At 39.1% G+C, this 17,698-nt stretch overlaps 1 pseudogene; it reads left to right on the top strand.

Moving 5' to 3' along the window:
* The first annotated feature begins 6,850 nt into the window (after positions 1-6,850).
* Positions 6,851-9,611, top strand: LOC110743649 (annotated as a pseudogene).
* The last annotated feature ends 8,087 nt before the right edge of the window (positions 9,612-17,698 follow it).

Below are 17,698 nucleotides of genomic sequence, written 5' to 3'. Positions count from 1 at the left end.
TGCCTGGTAAGAGAGTTGTGTTGTCAGAGAACTTCGGGCCTACATGGCACAGTTGCTGAGGCAGTTCTTATATCCCTCACTGGCTCCAATAACAGTGCAGGGAAGGGAAGACAAATCCTTACCTTTGTTCCTTCTGGTGTACAGAGCTTACCATAACCGGATTGGCAATTTGCTGTCAAGGAGTGAGGCCTTCCTGTCTCTGCAGCGCAAGACATGACTATGCCATGGATCAGTGAGAGGTCTCATTGTAGTTGTCTTTCCCTCTAACATTGGATATTGTGTGTGTTGGAGGTTCTTACAGGTATTATTTAATATATTTAAATATGTTTGGACCACATCTGCATCAAAGGAATGTACATCAACAAGAGGTACCAGACTTGAAGGTGAATGCCAGTGACTTCAGGTTGTCTTTCTTTGGGAAGCAATGCATGGACTATATACAGAAGAGTTGCATTTGTCAGTAAGGGGCACTTTAAAAAATGCAAGGGAAGAAGTAAGTGTGTAAGCACTAGTCAGCCAGTGGCTGCATATGTCACCCACACCTGGCCAAAGAATGCTCATCCCCCTAGTCTAACCGATGAGTTCTGGGATGGACACATGAGCCCAGCCAACCATTCAGCATCCCTCCAAGGACTCACTGGCTAGTGCTGTTGAGGAAGATTTTTCTGTTGCTTTGGGAAAATGTGACCAAACTCACTGACCAGGTGGAAGAGGCACATTTGAACTATGAAAGAATGAGAACAACATGCAAAGAAAAGCAGAAACAGACATGAAAGATGAATGAGGAGAGCTTGGTCACTGTTAAATCCCTAGTTTTTGAGGCTTCTCCCCTAGTTTTATGACCCATTCTGTATTCTCCCAATTGATATTTGTGTCAATAAATTCTTTCCTTTTTTTTTTAACTCAACTGATTTTTTTTTCAACTAGTTTGAATTCAATTTCTATTACTTGCAACCAAGAGTCCTACATGATATAGTGCTTTTTACTTTTATAAAGATCATCATAATTATGGCTTTATTACAATTTTGACCTTAATTATAATTGCAATTTTACTCATGTTATTTTCTCTCCTCCATCATAAATTTTTTCCTCTATAAATTTGCATCAGTATAAAACAGGCACAATATGTTCCATCTTAAAGAAAAAACATTTCTTTGATCCCCCACATTCTCCTCCAGTTATTGTTTCATTTTTCTCTGTGCCCCTTTAAATTGAAATTCAAGAGTTTTCTATGTGCACTGTTTCCAATTCATCATCTTCATTCTCTCTTCAACTTACACCTGTCAGGCTTTTGTCCCCACTATTCCACTGAAACCACTCTTCTTATTGTCACCAGTGATCCCCATCTTGATATATTAAATGATCAGTGGTCAGTCTTCATCTTACTCAGCCTCTCAACAGCATTCGACACAGTTGGTCATTTCCTTTTTCCATTTTCCATTTTCCATTTTTCAAACCCCTTTTTTTTACTTCATTTCCAGTGATGTCCCTCTTACTGATATAGAGGTTAAAAAGAAATTATTTAGGCAGATAGGGTAAGGAAGTCCTCGGTAAGGTTTTCCTTTTAATGAAAAGCAGCCACCAAATCATTTTCTTTTCTAACAAAGAGCAGCCTGTAAAATCGAGCTGCAGATATAGACAAGCAAGCTGGAAGCCTGCATGGGTGAATGCCAGCAGTTCTGTCAATAGGAAAAGGCGACTTGGGACTAGGTATGATCAAAATGACGGCTCCATCTTCCCTTCTCTTTGCCAAACCACGTGTACAGTAAGGAGGAGAAAACATGGCACCAGCCAGGTGAAGACCCCATTTGCATAGTAAGATTAGGGTGGAGTAGCCAGCTTCCCCATGTGTTATGTGAATGTCACATCTGGTCCAACCAATCTGTGGGCCCTATGTAAATCAGCCTGTCTATAAAATCTGGTGCACTGAGCTGTGGGCTGGAAGTCTGATTCAGGTGTCCCTCTCTCTTGCAAGAGGCAGAGCTGTTCTTTCTCTTTCTTTTGCCTGTTAAACCTCAGCTCCTAAACCCACTTCTTGTGTCGGTGTCCTTGATTTCCTTGGCGTGAGACAATGAACCCCAGGTGTGTACCCCAGACAGCGATGCTACTTCATTAGCTCATAGGTGCTGGTTCCTTCTTAGTCTGCATTGTTGGGTTCTCCTTTTCCTTTTCCTGGCCTTTGAATTTGGAGTACCGCAGGACAGTCTTTGACCTTCTCTTTCTCCTCTATCTATTCGTATATGCTGGCATTCTCTGTACTCTCCTGAGTCCCAAAAGTGTGTTTCTGGCACTGACCTCTCCCCTCAGGTCCAAACTCACATCCTGACTAGTTGCCTAATCCTCATCTAATCTTAAAATATCTAAAACAGAACTCATGATTCCTACCTCCAAACTGTTTCTACCTGCAGTGTTCTCCCACCTCAGTAGATGATACTCTATTTGTGCAGCCCCAAACCTCAGAATCATCCCTAATAAGATGTTGAGTGGAAATTTTCTTGTGGCCTCAGAATTGGCCAGTAGAATCCAGCTCTGAGAAAAAAGATACATCTTGCACAATCCATATTCTAAAAACAGCCAGACACCTCCTCAGACTTATTCATAGGAAAAGAACCTGTCATGCCACTCCTAAACATGGCCCCAGTGATTCCCTCTCCCATTTTTAACCTGTCCCAGAAGGAAATGTCAGAAAGAGTCATGGGAAATGAGGCAGTGAGTCAACAGCCTCAGAGAAGGGCCGTGGCTTTTTCCTCCTTCCTCATGCAAAGGAGGGAAGCTCACAGGAATTGGGATACCCGAGAGAACGGAGACTGTTGAGAAAGGAGACTGATATTAGCTCTTGCTCAGGCAACAGACTTCAACAGGGAAAAGAGAAGGGAGAAGTGAGATGGCAGAGCAGAGAGAGGGACCACAGTGGGGCTGCCTGTAAGACCATTACTGGGTGTGGCAAGGACTCTAGAACTCCCTGAGACCAAAGTGATGGGAGGTAACAAGACTTATGTCACCACATCAGGGGACTGGCAGCATGACAAAGGGAACCAGACAGTAAGACCATGGGGATGGAGCTGAGAGATTAGAAGAGGTTGGATTAGAAGAGGTCCGATCTACCCTGGCAGAAAACTAGGCAGAGGGAGGTCTCATTGGAATCATTCTGACAGCCTGCATATGACCACTCAAAAGACCAAAGAACTTGGATGTCCGCTGCACAGAAGGCATCAACAAAGTGGAGAGGTTTGCAATTAATCGCACAACCACTTAAATAAAAGTGAAGGCCAGACGCGGCAGCTCACGCTTGCAATCCCAGCACTTTGGGAAGCCAAGCTGGGAGGATTGCTTGAGCCTAGGAGTTTGAGACCAGCCTGGGCAACATGGCAAGTCCCCATCTGTACAAAAAAATTTAAAACTTAGCCCAGCAAGGTGGTGTGTGCCTGTAGTCCCAGACACTGGAGAGGCATGAGGATGGCTTCAGCCCAGGAGATTGAGGCTGCAGTGCGTTATGATCTTACCACTGTACTCTAGCCTGGCCGACAAAGTGAGACTTCATCTGAAAAAGGAAAAAAAAAGTGACTTGTCCCTTTTCATCTCCCCTCTCCCATTCCAAAATTGGCCTGCATGGGTAGCAATGGGAGATGGGGAGTGAGCATGTGTGGGTAGCGGGTAGAGAAGAGATGAACATGAAATTAAAATTGAGATAAAGTTTTACATTGAAATAGGCTAGATCAGGCATTATAATGCTTGCACATGATCAGATAACTGTGCCACCTATCAGAAATACTGTAAAGGGACAAGAAAGGAAGATTTAATAGTAACTAGAATAAAACTGTTTCAAATGTATACCCCTGTGGGATTGAAATGGTCAAATAAGCCAGTTACTATTTCTAGCTCTAAATAGGCTTCTCTTCTAATTGACTACATCTCAAATCCTGCCATTATCCTGGTCCAAGCTAACATCACCTCTTCACTTAATCACTGCGATGGCCTCCTCACTGGACCCACGACTGTCACTCTCCACTCCTCCTCCCCCATGTCTATTTTCTACTCAATGGCTAGAGTTCTCTTTTAAAAGCCTAAGTCAGTTACCTACTCAAAATATTTGGAATGAAACCTAAACTTTCACCGGACATGGTGGCCCACACCTGTAATCCCAACACTTTGGGAGGTTAAGGTGGGAGTATCACTTGAACCCACGAGTTAGAGACCAGCCTGGGCAACATGGTGAGACACTGTCTCTACAAAACGGTAAAAAATTAGGCAGATGTGATGGCATGCAACTGTAGTCCCAGCTACTCAGAAGGCTGAGGCAGGAGGATCACTTGAGCCCAGGAGATCGAGGCTGCAGTGAGCCTTGATGGGGCCACTGCACTCCAGCCTGAGCGACAGAGCAAGATCCTGTTCCCAACAAACAAACAAAACCCCTGAACTTTGCCAAAGGGAGCAGCAGCTGGTGTGTTGTATTTCTGTAGAGTATCAGTAACCTATTATATTAATCAACAGTGATGAGTAATTAAAGAGAAATCTAATTCAAATAGGAAAAGAAAAATATTGTTGCATTTTGTTGATTAGGTACAGAAAAATTTGTGCCATATTGTAAAAGTACCAATTTCCTTATCTCACCCAAGTTGATACAAAACCATCATTACCGTTGTCTACCATCTCACAGAATCACACAAACTACTGGAGAATTTTCGTCTTCCTTTTCACTCCCACCAAAGCATTCATTTATTCATTTAAAAACAATTGCACTCACTATATACCAGCTTATGAGCTGTAAATACAACAATGGATAGAACAGACAAAAATTCCTTCCCTGATGGAACTTACATTCTGGTGAATGAGCCTTTTACTTTAATGATTAGATTAAAATAATGCTGTGAAGTATGCATGTGGGGGGGAAAGTCATCAAAATGCTATCACTCATTTATTCATTTAGTTATCCATTAGGCAGTAAATTAGGAAGTGCATATTACATTCTGAAACTTACCTTTTCAGAAGTCAGTTGCCAGTATAATGAAACACTTGCTTTGAAATGATGAAAATAAGATTTCAGCTGGGCACGATGGCTCACACCTGTAATCCCAGCACTTTGGGAGGCCAAGGCGGGCGGATCATGGGGTCAGGAGATAGAGACCATCCTGGCTAACACGGTGAAACCCTGTCTCTACTAAAAATACAAAAAATTAGCCAGTCACGGTGGCGGGCGCCTGTAGTCCCAGCTACTTGGGAGGCTGAGGCAGGAGAACGGCGTGAACCCGGGAGGCGGAGCTTGCAGTGAGCAGAGATCAGGCCACTGTACTCCAGCCTGGGCGACAGAGCGAGACTCTGTCTCAAAAAAAAAAAAAAAGATTTCAAATAAAAAACTTTTTCATTTTTATAAATTAACCTTAATAGATTTTTTAAAAATTTCAAAAATAGCAAAACTTTATTGCAATCCATGTAAATAAATGATGCAGGAAGGCTTAAGGAAAAGTAGATGATCTTCCCTGTGTGAACTCTCACCTACCACAGTAGGCTAACCATAGCTCAGCGCCTGGGATGAGCCTTCCTACAACATTCCCTTTCTCATATAAACATTCTCAAATATTATAATGAATTATACGAACTTTCCATTTTCGTAGATTTAAAAGTGATCAAATATCAGCAATATCCCTATGGTTTTTTGGTTGAACTTATAAAAACAGTATTGTATTATACGCTTCACACTGAGACTTGCCTTTCCAGTTTACCAATATCATGAACATCCCTCCAGATAGATTCAATAGATTTGGCACTTTCTTTTTAATCACTATCCACTGCCTCATTGAATAGATATATCACAATTATTCAATCACATCCATTACTGATGGGCATTAAAACTCTTTCCTTTTTGTATTAAATAACTACAACCAATGGTTTATATCCTTGTGTATGTGTGTTCCTTCTATACTGATGCTGTTACTTCTATGAGCTGAATTTCTATGAGATGAATTCCTAAGAGTAAAATTGCTAAATTAAGACTATATTTAGATATGTTTAGATACACAAATACTTACCATTGTGTTATAATTGCCTACAGTATTCAGTACAGTAGCATGCTACACAGGTTTGTAGCCTAGGGTATAGTATCTATCCTAGATGTATAGTAAGCTATACCATCTAGGTTTGTGTAAGTATACTCTATGATGTTCCCACAATGACAGAATCACCTAACAACCCATTTCTCAGAATGTATTCCCATCATTAAGCAACACATGGCTGTATTTGTTCCTTTGTACTCAATATTGCTTCATGCTATTTCAAATTTTATGTTCTTTTAAATTATGTTTTCTAGTTGCTTGCTGCTGGTATATGAATATGAAATTAACTATTATAAATTGCTTCTATAACAAGGCACTGTGCTAAATTCTACTATTTTTAAATTCTCCTATTTTTAAATTCTATATGTTTTCTATATAATTAAACCTATTATTTATAATATAATTATAGTCTAATTTCTTTTTCCCAATTCTTATGTCTTAATTTCTTTTTTTTTTTTTTTTGCGCACTGTCAGGAATTTCTAATACCATGTTGACTTGAAGTTATAAAATGGGTAATTGCCTAGTCTCTCCTGCGGGACAGAGAGTGAAGGAAGCATTGGATGCTGGCATCTGGTTGGCTTCTGGGGAGGCCTCAGGAAACTTACAATCATGGCAGGAGGCAAAGGAAGAGTAGGTATGTCACATGGCCTGAGCAGGAGCGAGAGAGAGCAAGAGGGGAGAGGAGGTGCTACATACTTTCAAATAACCAGATTTTGCAACAATTCACCCACTATCACAGGAACAGCATCAAGGGGATGGTGCTAAACCATTCATGAGAAATCCACCTTCATGATCCAATCACCTCCCATCAGGCCCTAAGTATGACCTGTCACCCTCTACATTCTCTTCTGGTGAAAGAGCTTTTCAAGTTGAATATGCTATGAAAGCTGTGGGAAATAGTATAGTGATTGGAATCATATATAAACATAGCATTGCTTTTGGGGTCTAAAAAAATTAGTGCTTTCAAAACTTTGTGAAGGAGTTTCCAACAAATGACTTATTAATGTTGATCAGCACATTGGATTGGAATGTTGGAATGCTGGCAGCAGGTTTGTTGGAAGTTGCTTGCTCTTTAGCAGACATAGCAAGAGAAGAAGTTTCCAACTTTAAATCTAACTTTGGCTATAACACTCCACTAAAACATCTTGCAAACACAGTGGACATGTATATACATGCATATACACTCTATAGTGCCGTTAGATCTTTTGCCTTCAGTTTCATGTTAGGGTCTTACAGTATGAATGACAGTGCACAATTTTCCATGATGGACTCATCATGTGTTTTATATGGTTATTGGGGCTGTGCCATGGGCAAAGCCAGGCAAGCTGTAAAACAGAAATAGAAAAGCTTCCAATGAAAGCAATGACCTGCTATGACACTGTTAAAGAAGTTGCTCAAGTAATTTACATAGTACCTGATGAAGTTAAGGATAAAGCTTAAGAACTCAGCGGGGTTAGTGGTTTAACTAAAGGAAGACATGAAATTGTTTCAAAAGGTATAAGGGAATAAGCAGATAAATATGCTAAAGAATCTTTGAATGAAGAAGACAAATCAGATGATGATAATATGTAACATTTACTCCAGCATCTATTCTATTTTAAATTCCTATCACAATCCCATGTAACTATATAGCCCTGTGGATTACACATACCCACTGAACAATTTTTATTAAATTTTCATCTTGTAAAAGACAAAACAGAAACAATAACAAGATAATCTTAAAAATTAAAAATATTACCCAACTGCTTTCTGGCCTCTATGATTTCTAATGAGGAACCCACCATCAGTCTTACTAAAGATCACTTGTACATGATGAGTTGCTTCCCCATCTTTGTCTTTTGATAATTTGATTATGTGTCCTGGCATGATTCTTTTTGCATTTATCCTTTTTGGAGTTCATTGAGCTCCTTAAATGTTTAGATTCATGTTTTAATTTTAAAAAATCAAATTCAGGAAATTTTTAGCCATTATTTGTTCAAATATTTTTTTCTGACCACTTTGTACTCTCCTCTCCTTCTGGGATTCACAATATGTGTATTTGGTTTGCTTAATGGCATCCCATGGGTCTCTCAGGCACTGTTTGTTTTTCTGCATTCCTTGACTGAATAATTTCAATGGACCTATCATCATGTTTGCTAATCTTTCTATCACCATGCTCAAATATGCTATTAAAATTCTCTAGAGAAATTTTTATTTCAGTTACTCTACTTTTTAGGTACAAAATTTCTGTCTGGTTTCTTTTTATAATTTATATTTTTTATTGATATTTTCTATTCAGTTATCATTTTCCTGATTTTCTCTCACATTTTGTCCACGGTTTCCATTAGCTCTTTGAGCATATTTGAGACAGTTTCACTAGGTAGTCCAATGTCTGTGCTTTCTCAGAGATAGTTTTTGTTCATTTCTTCTGTGAATGGGCCATACTTTCTTGTTTCTTGGCATGCTTTATAATTTTTTGTCAAAAATTGAAACTTAAAAGCAAGATAAAGAACAGTATTATAATGTTTATTTAATAAACTCTTATATAGCCAGGTATTTTTCTGAATGTTTTACGAATATGAAATAATTTCATCTTCTGAACAACCCTTTGAGATAGTGTTATTATTATGTTCATTTTACAAGTGAGAAAACTGAGGGATAGAGAAGTTAATGTCATGCAGCTAGTAAATGGCATGGCCGGGATTTGTAGGAGGTGGAACTCTAGAATCTGTGATTTTTGTCACTGTGCTGTATTTCATCTCTGTAGCTAGAGATTACTCTTTTTTTCCATTTATTCTTTATCATGGTAAAATATGCATAATAAAATTTACCATTTTAACTATTTTTAAATATACAATGCAATGGCCTTAAGTATAATCAAATTGTTGTGCCAATGTGATCCAAATTTGCAAACATTTTTTCATTATCTCAAACTGAAACACTGTATCCATTAAACAATAACTCCCTATCCTTTTCCCCTGGCCCTGGTAACCACTATTCTACTTTCTTTCTCTATGAATTTGAGTATTCCAGGTACCTCATATATATGAAATCATATAATATTTGTCCTTTGATGTCTAGCTTATTTCATTTAGCATAATATCCTCGAGGTTCATCCATGTCATAGCATGTTTTGGAATTTCATTGCTTTTTAAAGGCTGAATAATATTCCTCTGTATGTATATGCTACATTTTGTTTATCCATTCTTTTGTCAATAGAAATCTGGGTGATTTCCACCTTTTAATGAATAATACTATGAATATTGGTGAATATTTGTGTGAGAGAAAGATAAATATTGTATACTCTTAGTCATATGTGGGAGTCAAAACGTAAGCTCATAGGAGTAGAGAGTAGAATTACGGTTCTTAGAGACTGGGGAGGGTAGGGGCAAGAGAAGGATAGAGAAAGGTCAGTTAACAGGCACAAAATTACAGCTAGATAGGAGGAATAAATTATCAGACTCTATAGTACTGTAAGAACTACAGTCCGAATATAGTTAATAATAATGTATTAATTATTCAAAAAGCTAGAAGAGAGGATTTCGAATATTCCCCACACACACAAAATATAAATGTTTGAGGTGATGGATATATTAATTACCCTGATTTGATCAATGCACGTCGCATACGTGTATCAAAATATTACTCTGTGTCCCATAAATATGTAAAATTACTACATGTCAACTAAAAAGGAAAAATATTTGTGTAAGTTCCTGCTTTCAATTCTTTTGGGTATAGACCCAGAAGTGTAATTACTGTAATTATATTAAAATTCTATGCTTAACTTTTTAAAGAACTGTTATGTCGTATTTCACAGTGGCTGTAGCATTTCACATCCCCATGAGCAACACATAAGGGTTTCAATTTCTCTACATTATTAGCCACACTTGTTATTGTCTAGGTTTTGATAGTAACCATCCTAACGGATATAACATGGTATCTCATTATGGTTTTGATTTGCATTTTCCTAATAGTTAGTGATGTTGAGCATCTTTTCATGTGTTTATTGCCCATTTCTACATCTGCTTTGAAGAAATGCTGTTTCAAGTCCTTTGCCCGTATTTGAGCTGTTTTGTATGTGTACTCTTGTTGTTGTTGTTTTGCTCTTGTGAAGTTATAATAATTATATATTTTGAATATTAATCCATTATCAGATATATGATTTGCAAATATTTTCTTCCATTTGCTGGTTACATTTTTACTCTCTTTGATAACTTACCACTTTTAGTTCCCTTTTTCTTCATTCAGTATTCACTTTTGGAGCTGTACATTGTTTTGTTTGTTTTAAGGAATTCTCACAAAGTTGATTCTGAGAGTTTTTGCTTGAGTTTTTGATTTTTCTGTGGAGAGACATGCTCTGGGAGCTACCTACTCTACCATTTTTGCTGACATTACTCTATCTGCCTTTTTTCTATAAATAACGTTTTATAGGAACACATCTTTGCCCACTTATTGTTATACTGTCCATGGCTGCTGTGTCAGGTATCTCCTGACATGGATCGCTCTCCCTTAATATTTACATCCTTATGCAATTCTCCTGTTTGAATGGGGGCTGGATCTAGTCACTTGCTTCTAACAAATACAATAGAGCAAAAGTGATGGGAAACTGGATATTGCTGCATGCATCTATAGTCCCAGTTGCTGAGGAGGCTGAGGTGGGAGGATTTCTTGAGCCAGGTAGTTCGAGGCTATAGTGCACTATGATAACACCACTGAATAGCCACTACACTTCAGCCTGGGAAACATAACAAGACCCCATCTAGGAAAAAAAAATGATGGAGTGTCATTTCTGTGGTTCAATTTGGAAAGACTGTGACCTCTTCTTGCTATTATTCTCTCACTCTCGCCTTCTCAGCTTGCAAGCATGGATGCAGCAAGCTGCCATGTGTGCAAGGCCCACAGGCAAGGAACTGAAAGTGGCCTCTGCCAACAAGGAATCAAGGCTCTCAGTCAAACGCTCTATGAATCCAATCAACAACCACGTAAGTGAGCTTCAAATCAGATCTTCTCCCAGTTGAGCCTCTGTAAGAGACCATACCGCTGGCCTACACCTTGATTATAGCCTTGCGAGAGACCATGAAGCAGAGAACCCTGTGAGTTTATGCCAGGATTTTGTCCCACAGAAACTGGGATAATAAATGTGTACTGTTTTAAGCCACTAAATTTTGCATAAATTGTTACAAGATATAGAAAAATGATACAGTTGTTTTTGCACGACAACACTAGAGTTGATTATTGTGACAGGGACCATATGATTCACAAAGAATAATATATTTACTATCTGGATTTTTACAGAAAAAGTTCTGTGTGAGAATGCAAGCAAGGAGGCTGGCAGGTATAGTCTTCCATGACTCAGTAAGGAGGGAAGAACCAGCTCCATGAGCACTCGTAACTAGATGAGCTACATGAGCACTAGATAATTTTTGCCCTCTGATGTCCTGATGTACATCAAGTGTCTATCTTGAACTCAAACTGCTTTCTTGGTATGATGTCAGAACTTCTTCATAAGTATATAAAGGTTGAAGTCTCAGGAGAGCCAGTGATATGTGCGTTCTCTCACACCACTTACAATCTAGTCCTCTTTATTTCCTGGAAAGTCCTGCAAAGGCTTTGGAATGAGACTACTTCAGTGATTCTGATGATGAGTGAGGATTGGAAATTACCCCTTCAAACTTCCCCAGAAAATCTCTTTTACAGAATTAATATATTTAACATACTGGTTCATAGAATAAGTGCTTCTTAAAGCAAAAGGGAATTTACCCTCTATCTGGGCCAAATGTGTCATTTTCTAGGTGAGAAAAATGAGGCTCGGAGAGCTTAAAAGGCTATCTAAAGGCCACAGAGCCCCAGGTTTAGAGGAAAAGTGAAAGCGGATTCATTAATTCTCAGCCCAGGGCTTTTAAAAACTATTATTTAATTTAGTCTTTGAGCAAATTATCACAAGATCTGATTCAATTAAATGTTAATTAAGATGATTTTACTGCATTAAGAATAATCTGATCTGCATATGGGTTGAACAATTTACATCTAGAAAAGTCTTTTATTACTTAATTTGCATTTTCTACTGAAGGCACCCATAAATAAGTCAGCATCGCCCTCTACTGGATGATTTGTATTTATTACTCAATAGTTGCGTACAACATGATTTACGAAGAATTTTGGATGTTTATTCTTAATTTCAATGAAAGGTACATGAAAACCAGGACATTCCAGCTGTTTGGATATTCCCCTATGCCTATTAATCTGGTCAGATAACATTTTCCTCTTCCAAAAGAGGCCTTGATTTTCTAGTTTTGAGAATTATAAGTTTAAACAATAAATTCCAACGTGTTAACAAAGAAGGAAAAGACAGAGTCAGAGAGACCAAGAGATGGAGATAGAGATGAGGAAAAGCTAGAGAGAGAGATATAGAAGAGAGGGTCAGTTCTGGTCAGAGTGAAAGCAGACTGTTTTTCTACTTTGGCAGCTTCAAAAAATAAACTCAAACAAATGCTTTCTTTGTGGCATCACCAGCTGCAGTTTTTATAATGCATATGCTAGTTCTAGCTCATGGGATAAACTTTTTATCTTCTTGAGACCACATTTAAGCTGTGAGCTGGGTTGACTACAATGATCAGTTCTTCTGCCTGTGAAAATGGTATGCTCCTATCAAAGCAGATTAAATTGTGGTTGGTTGGGAGTCAGCCAGCAAACTGTTAATAGCATTAAAACTGACTGAATTATGGCTTGAATTTTGACTTATAAAGTAAGAAAAAATAAACAATAATAAAAAGATACCACTGTACAATTAGCTCTTATATTACAAAAAAAAGAAGAAAGAATAGTATAAATTAAATTATGTTATGTAAATTACTATGACAAGAACATCTAGACGCAATTGTAACAAGGTAAATGCAAATGCAGAGTGACCCATCATTTCTGGCTTAAGTATCGCCAAACCAGATTCTTCAGCCCTGACCTCTATTATCTAGTCCAGAAGCAGCTTCAGATCCTGGAAAGAATATGGGCTTTGGCATAGACACACCTGCATTCAAATTGCAGCTCTGCCACTGTATGGCCTTGAGAAAAGCCTTGCTTTCCTTATCTGTAAGGTGGAGATAATTGTATATAATTCATACAGTTTGGGAAAAAGTAAATGAAATAAAACATAGAAATCATTTAATACAGTATCTGCCATATATGGCTACTACACAACTCCAGGTGACACACACAGGCCATCATTTCCAAGCTGCACATCCAAAACTCTCTCTCTACCTCTTCATCCCTAATGACTACCCCCACTATTCACGTGGTTGCCCAAGCCATAAGTTTGAGCATCACCCTAGATTCCATGTTCCCACTCACCTCCATATATGCTTGCAAAACGTCTCCTCTGTCTTCAAGACAGTTCAGGTGTCACCTCTCTTGGGAGAGGAGTTCTGGATTTCTTTGCCCCTCACAGACTAAGTTCTTGTTCTACTCTCATGTTCCCAAGCGCCCCATATATATGTCTATTAGACAGCTAGTTACACCATGTTGTTGTGACTTGTTTCTCTTTCCCACTGGGCTGTAAGTACTTTTAGAGCATAGAATTATATGTGATCCAAAGTTTTATCCCTAAGTTATACCATTGTACCTGTCACATGAAAATGCTGGAAAGCATTTGTAGTATAAATGAATCAATGACCACATAAACGTATTGGAGTTTCTTTTGTTTTATTTTAGCTGTATTTATGTATTTGTTATTTATTTTTTAGAGACAGGGTCTTGCTGTGTCGCTGGGCTGGAGTGCAGTGGCCTCATCATAATTCACTGCAGCCTGGAACTCCTGGGTTCAAGCCATTCTCCCAGGTCAGCCTTCCCAGCAGCTGGGACTATAGGAGTGTGTTACTACTCCCCGCTAATTATGTAAAAAAAATTTTTTTGTAGCAACAGGATCTCACTACTTTGCCCAGGCAGGTCTCAAACTCCTGGCCTCCAGTCCTCCTACTTCGGCTTCCCCAAGCACTGGCATTACAGGCGTGTGTCATAGTGCCTGGCTTGGAGTTTCTTAAATGTTCATCTCACCCCTTTCCTCTATAGATTCTGAACCAATTGAACAACAGTCAGGAATGATATGAAGAATGCTACATGGGCTGGGTGAGATGGCTCATGCCTGTAATTCCAGCACTTTGGGAGGCTGAGGCAGGAGGATCACTTGAGGTCAGGAGTTTGAGATCAGCCTGGCCATCACGGTGAAACCCCATCTCTACTAAAAATACAAAAATTAGCTGGACGTGGTGGCAGACACCTGTAATCCCAACTACTCAGGAGGCTGAGGCATGAGAATCACTTGAACCTGGGAGGAGGAGTTTGCAGTGAGCTGAGAGCACACCACTGCACTCCAGTCTGGGTGATAGAGCAAGACTCCATCTCAAAAAAAGAAAGAAAGAAAAAGACCTTTTTCTTGCTACATGGACCTTCAGGCAAGACCAAGCTTCCTATTCCTTCCCCAAGGTTTAGATTTCTTGACCCTGTAAATCAGCTAAGATTTGCTCAGCAACCACCTTCCCACTAGGCAGACAGCTACCTGCCTCATACCTACTAGCATGGAATAAAAAACAAGCCTGCCTCTGGAAGCCTGTCATTGGATCTTGATCCAGGTGTGATTACCCCATAGAATCAGGAACAGAGGAAAAAATATGCCCTTTGCAGGCAGGGCAGTTCTGAAAATGAGAATGCCTATGTCAATGTGGGTTGTTGCCTGCACAGGGTGCCAGCCAAGGAGCAGGTAGGGATTGAAATCCAGCACACATTTCACTAGCTAAGCTATACTCACTGGTTTGAATCTATGTTACATAAAGATACCATCTGTCCATCAAGCCATGTGGACAGAGGGCTGTGTCCACCCAGAGGGAGCCCTTTTGTGTCATCTGTACAAAAGCTCCATGTGAACTCATGGGGCTCTTTTCCCCAAATCTCACCAATCAAATCTTTTCTACTCCCTTGTAGAGGAATATCATAGCTGGAAGTAAGGCCAGAACTTCCCTTCCGAATACTTGCAAAAGAGTCCAAGTTTTATTTTTATGAACTAGGAAAGGAAGGGAAGAGTTCTACCTAAGAGAGATAAGCAGGGAGAAGACAATTGGCATTAATTGAACATATACTGTATGCCAGGCATTGGAGAGCATATGATATGGATGAGCCATTTCATATTATTTGACGAAGTGTGTTAAGATTGATATCTTCATATGAGCGTCCTGAAGATTACATTAAAGAAGACCACACATCCAAAAATGATGACACTTGAATCCAAAGTCCATCATCTTACTACCACTCTGTGGTACTTTGTACTCTTTTAACAAAAGGTCCTACTGGCAATGCCTATTCTTTAAGATTTCCAGGAGCTGAGGAGCATGAAGTTGAACCATACAGACACAAATGTTATCCCACGATCTGCAATGAGAAACACAAGCCAGGCAGTGAACTCCAAAAGTTCACTCCAAGATTAATGCTTAGCAAGTATTTTTTCTAAGTTATAAGTAAAGATTAGTTTTCTGAGTTAGCTCAAAAAATTGTTTTTACTGTGGTTTGAACCCTTAACCCCTGAGATAGAGCTTCCCTGATTCTCTCTGATCATTGAGTCCCACTGGGTGCCTTTGTGAGCCAGTAAACTCCCAGGTGTACTAGCTGTCTAAAAAGGGGGGCTTATAAAGCAAGCAACGTAAAATTAAGGGTCTATGTAAAAAGTCCTACAAATATAGCTTTGAAAATCTCTATTGCAGGGTTTCTCAAACTCAGCACTATTAACATTTTGGGCCAGATAATTCTTGGTTGTAGGGGGCTGTCTAGTACATTATAAGATGTTTAGCAGCATCCCTGGACTTAACCCATTAAATATCAGTAACAACCTCCCACCATCACAAGTTATGATAATCAAAAATGCCTCCAGACATTGCCAAATGTCCTGTGGGGGACCAAAATAGCACTCCGTTGAGACTTTGGAGTGCAATGGCTTCTGAGCAATGGCTTGTAACCATTTAGGTATTCCGTAACTCTCCAAGGCTTAAAACCCATGTTCTGTGAATAAATTCGCTAATGTGTAAAAAAGCATAACATCTTAAAAAGTAGAACACAATTTTGAGGGTTGTGAAGGCTATTTAAAAATTTTTTGAAGACTTAATACCTCTAAATATCTAGACATTTGTAATTTGTAGAAAGATTTAATACTTTTTCTCATATAAAGGATGACTGAAGATTGTTTTTCAATCTCAAATAAAATATAATGTTCCCCAGACAGTGTAAGACATTTTAGATTAAGAATTAATTAAGAATTACGATACTCTTGTTTTCAGGTGGTGATTTAGTATCAACAACAGGCCTTTCCTTTGGCTATAAACAGAAAAATGTGGGTGTGGACATAATGAAGCAATTGCACAGTTTGAAACAGTGAATAACTCACATCCCTCATAGAGAAAGGGTCATGCTACCTTCACAATGCAGGCCAAGAAAATTCCCATGATCTAAGCCACATAGAAGAGTTTCAGATTCCACAAAATACTTTGAGTCCCTCCTTTATTCTCTCATCCCACTATTCTCTGTTTTTGAATGATCAAAAAGTGAAGTTTCCTTCACTTTTGGGCTAATGCCCAAATGCCCCTGGGAAAGTTCAACTTCTCTTTTATTTGAAAATTAAAATTCTTATCTGATGAACTTCAAAATTTCCATCCAAAGATGAATACAGAGGTTGTGAGTTGCTCTAGCTCTCTAAGTGCCACACAAAACAGACGAAGGAATAGAATTCCAGGACTCTGCCTTCCCAGTTCGCTATAGACATTATTATAAATTCTCCAACTGAAAGTCAAATTCCAGGAGCTAGCTGTTACTTAAACTGACTTCTCATCCCCATTTTCTAATACCAATACTTTCAAAAAGAATTGAAAATGTTGTATATAGGCAGAGTATAGCGGCTGAGAGCTGGCATGCTGGCACCCAATGACTTCGATGCAGAATCTTGGATCTGCCACTTACTAGCTTGTGACCTTGAGACCCTCCACCTCAACCTCTGTGTGCCTGTTTCCTCTTCTATCCAGTGGGGATAATAAAAGGGTTCATGCCTTAAGGTGGTTATAAGGAATAAGTGAGTTAATATTTGTAAAGTGTATAGATTGGTGTCTAACACATAGTAAGTGCTAGAAAGGTATCTGTTAAACAAAATTATACAATAAATAGAGCAACACTAGGCCTTTGTCCCATTATTACAATCATGAAATGCTCTAGGGGAAAAATGAGAAAATAGGCTCTTCGTTTTTGCTACTGGCACTTCCTTCTTCCAGTCCCTTCTTCCTTTTTCTGTGTCCATCTCATGTCTTCTTTCCAGGTTCCTACCAGGGTCTTAGCAGAGAACAACTGGTGATGCTTCAGGTGCCAGTCTAAGTTGCCTTCGCAGAGGGACCTTTGAATTTCCCCTGGAGACTCTGAAACACTAAAACGTCCGCAGAACTTAAAGAAGTGAATCTCTATCCCTGCAGCATCAGTGAGCAGTTGTATTTTCAGAGAGGGGGACCCTCCAGGCCTGGTCTGCACACTCCTCAGGCTGGCCCTGGGGAGAAGAGTAATGCAAATTCATACCTTTAAGCTAAAAAATTAAATTTAAAAAATAAGCAACCTCAAGTTTCTGCATTCCAGCATATGGCAATTGTGGCACTGT

Source organism: Papio anubis, chromosome 7 (genome assembly GCF_008728515.1).
Source record: "Papio anubis isolate 15944 chromosome 7, Panubis1.0, whole genome shotgun sequence".
Classification (NCBI taxonomy): domain Eukaryota; kingdom Metazoa; phylum Chordata; class Mammalia; order Primates; family Cercopithecidae; genus Papio; species Papio anubis.
Note: the sequence above shows the minus strand (reverse complement) of the source record. Positions and strands in the feature narration are given on the sequence as shown.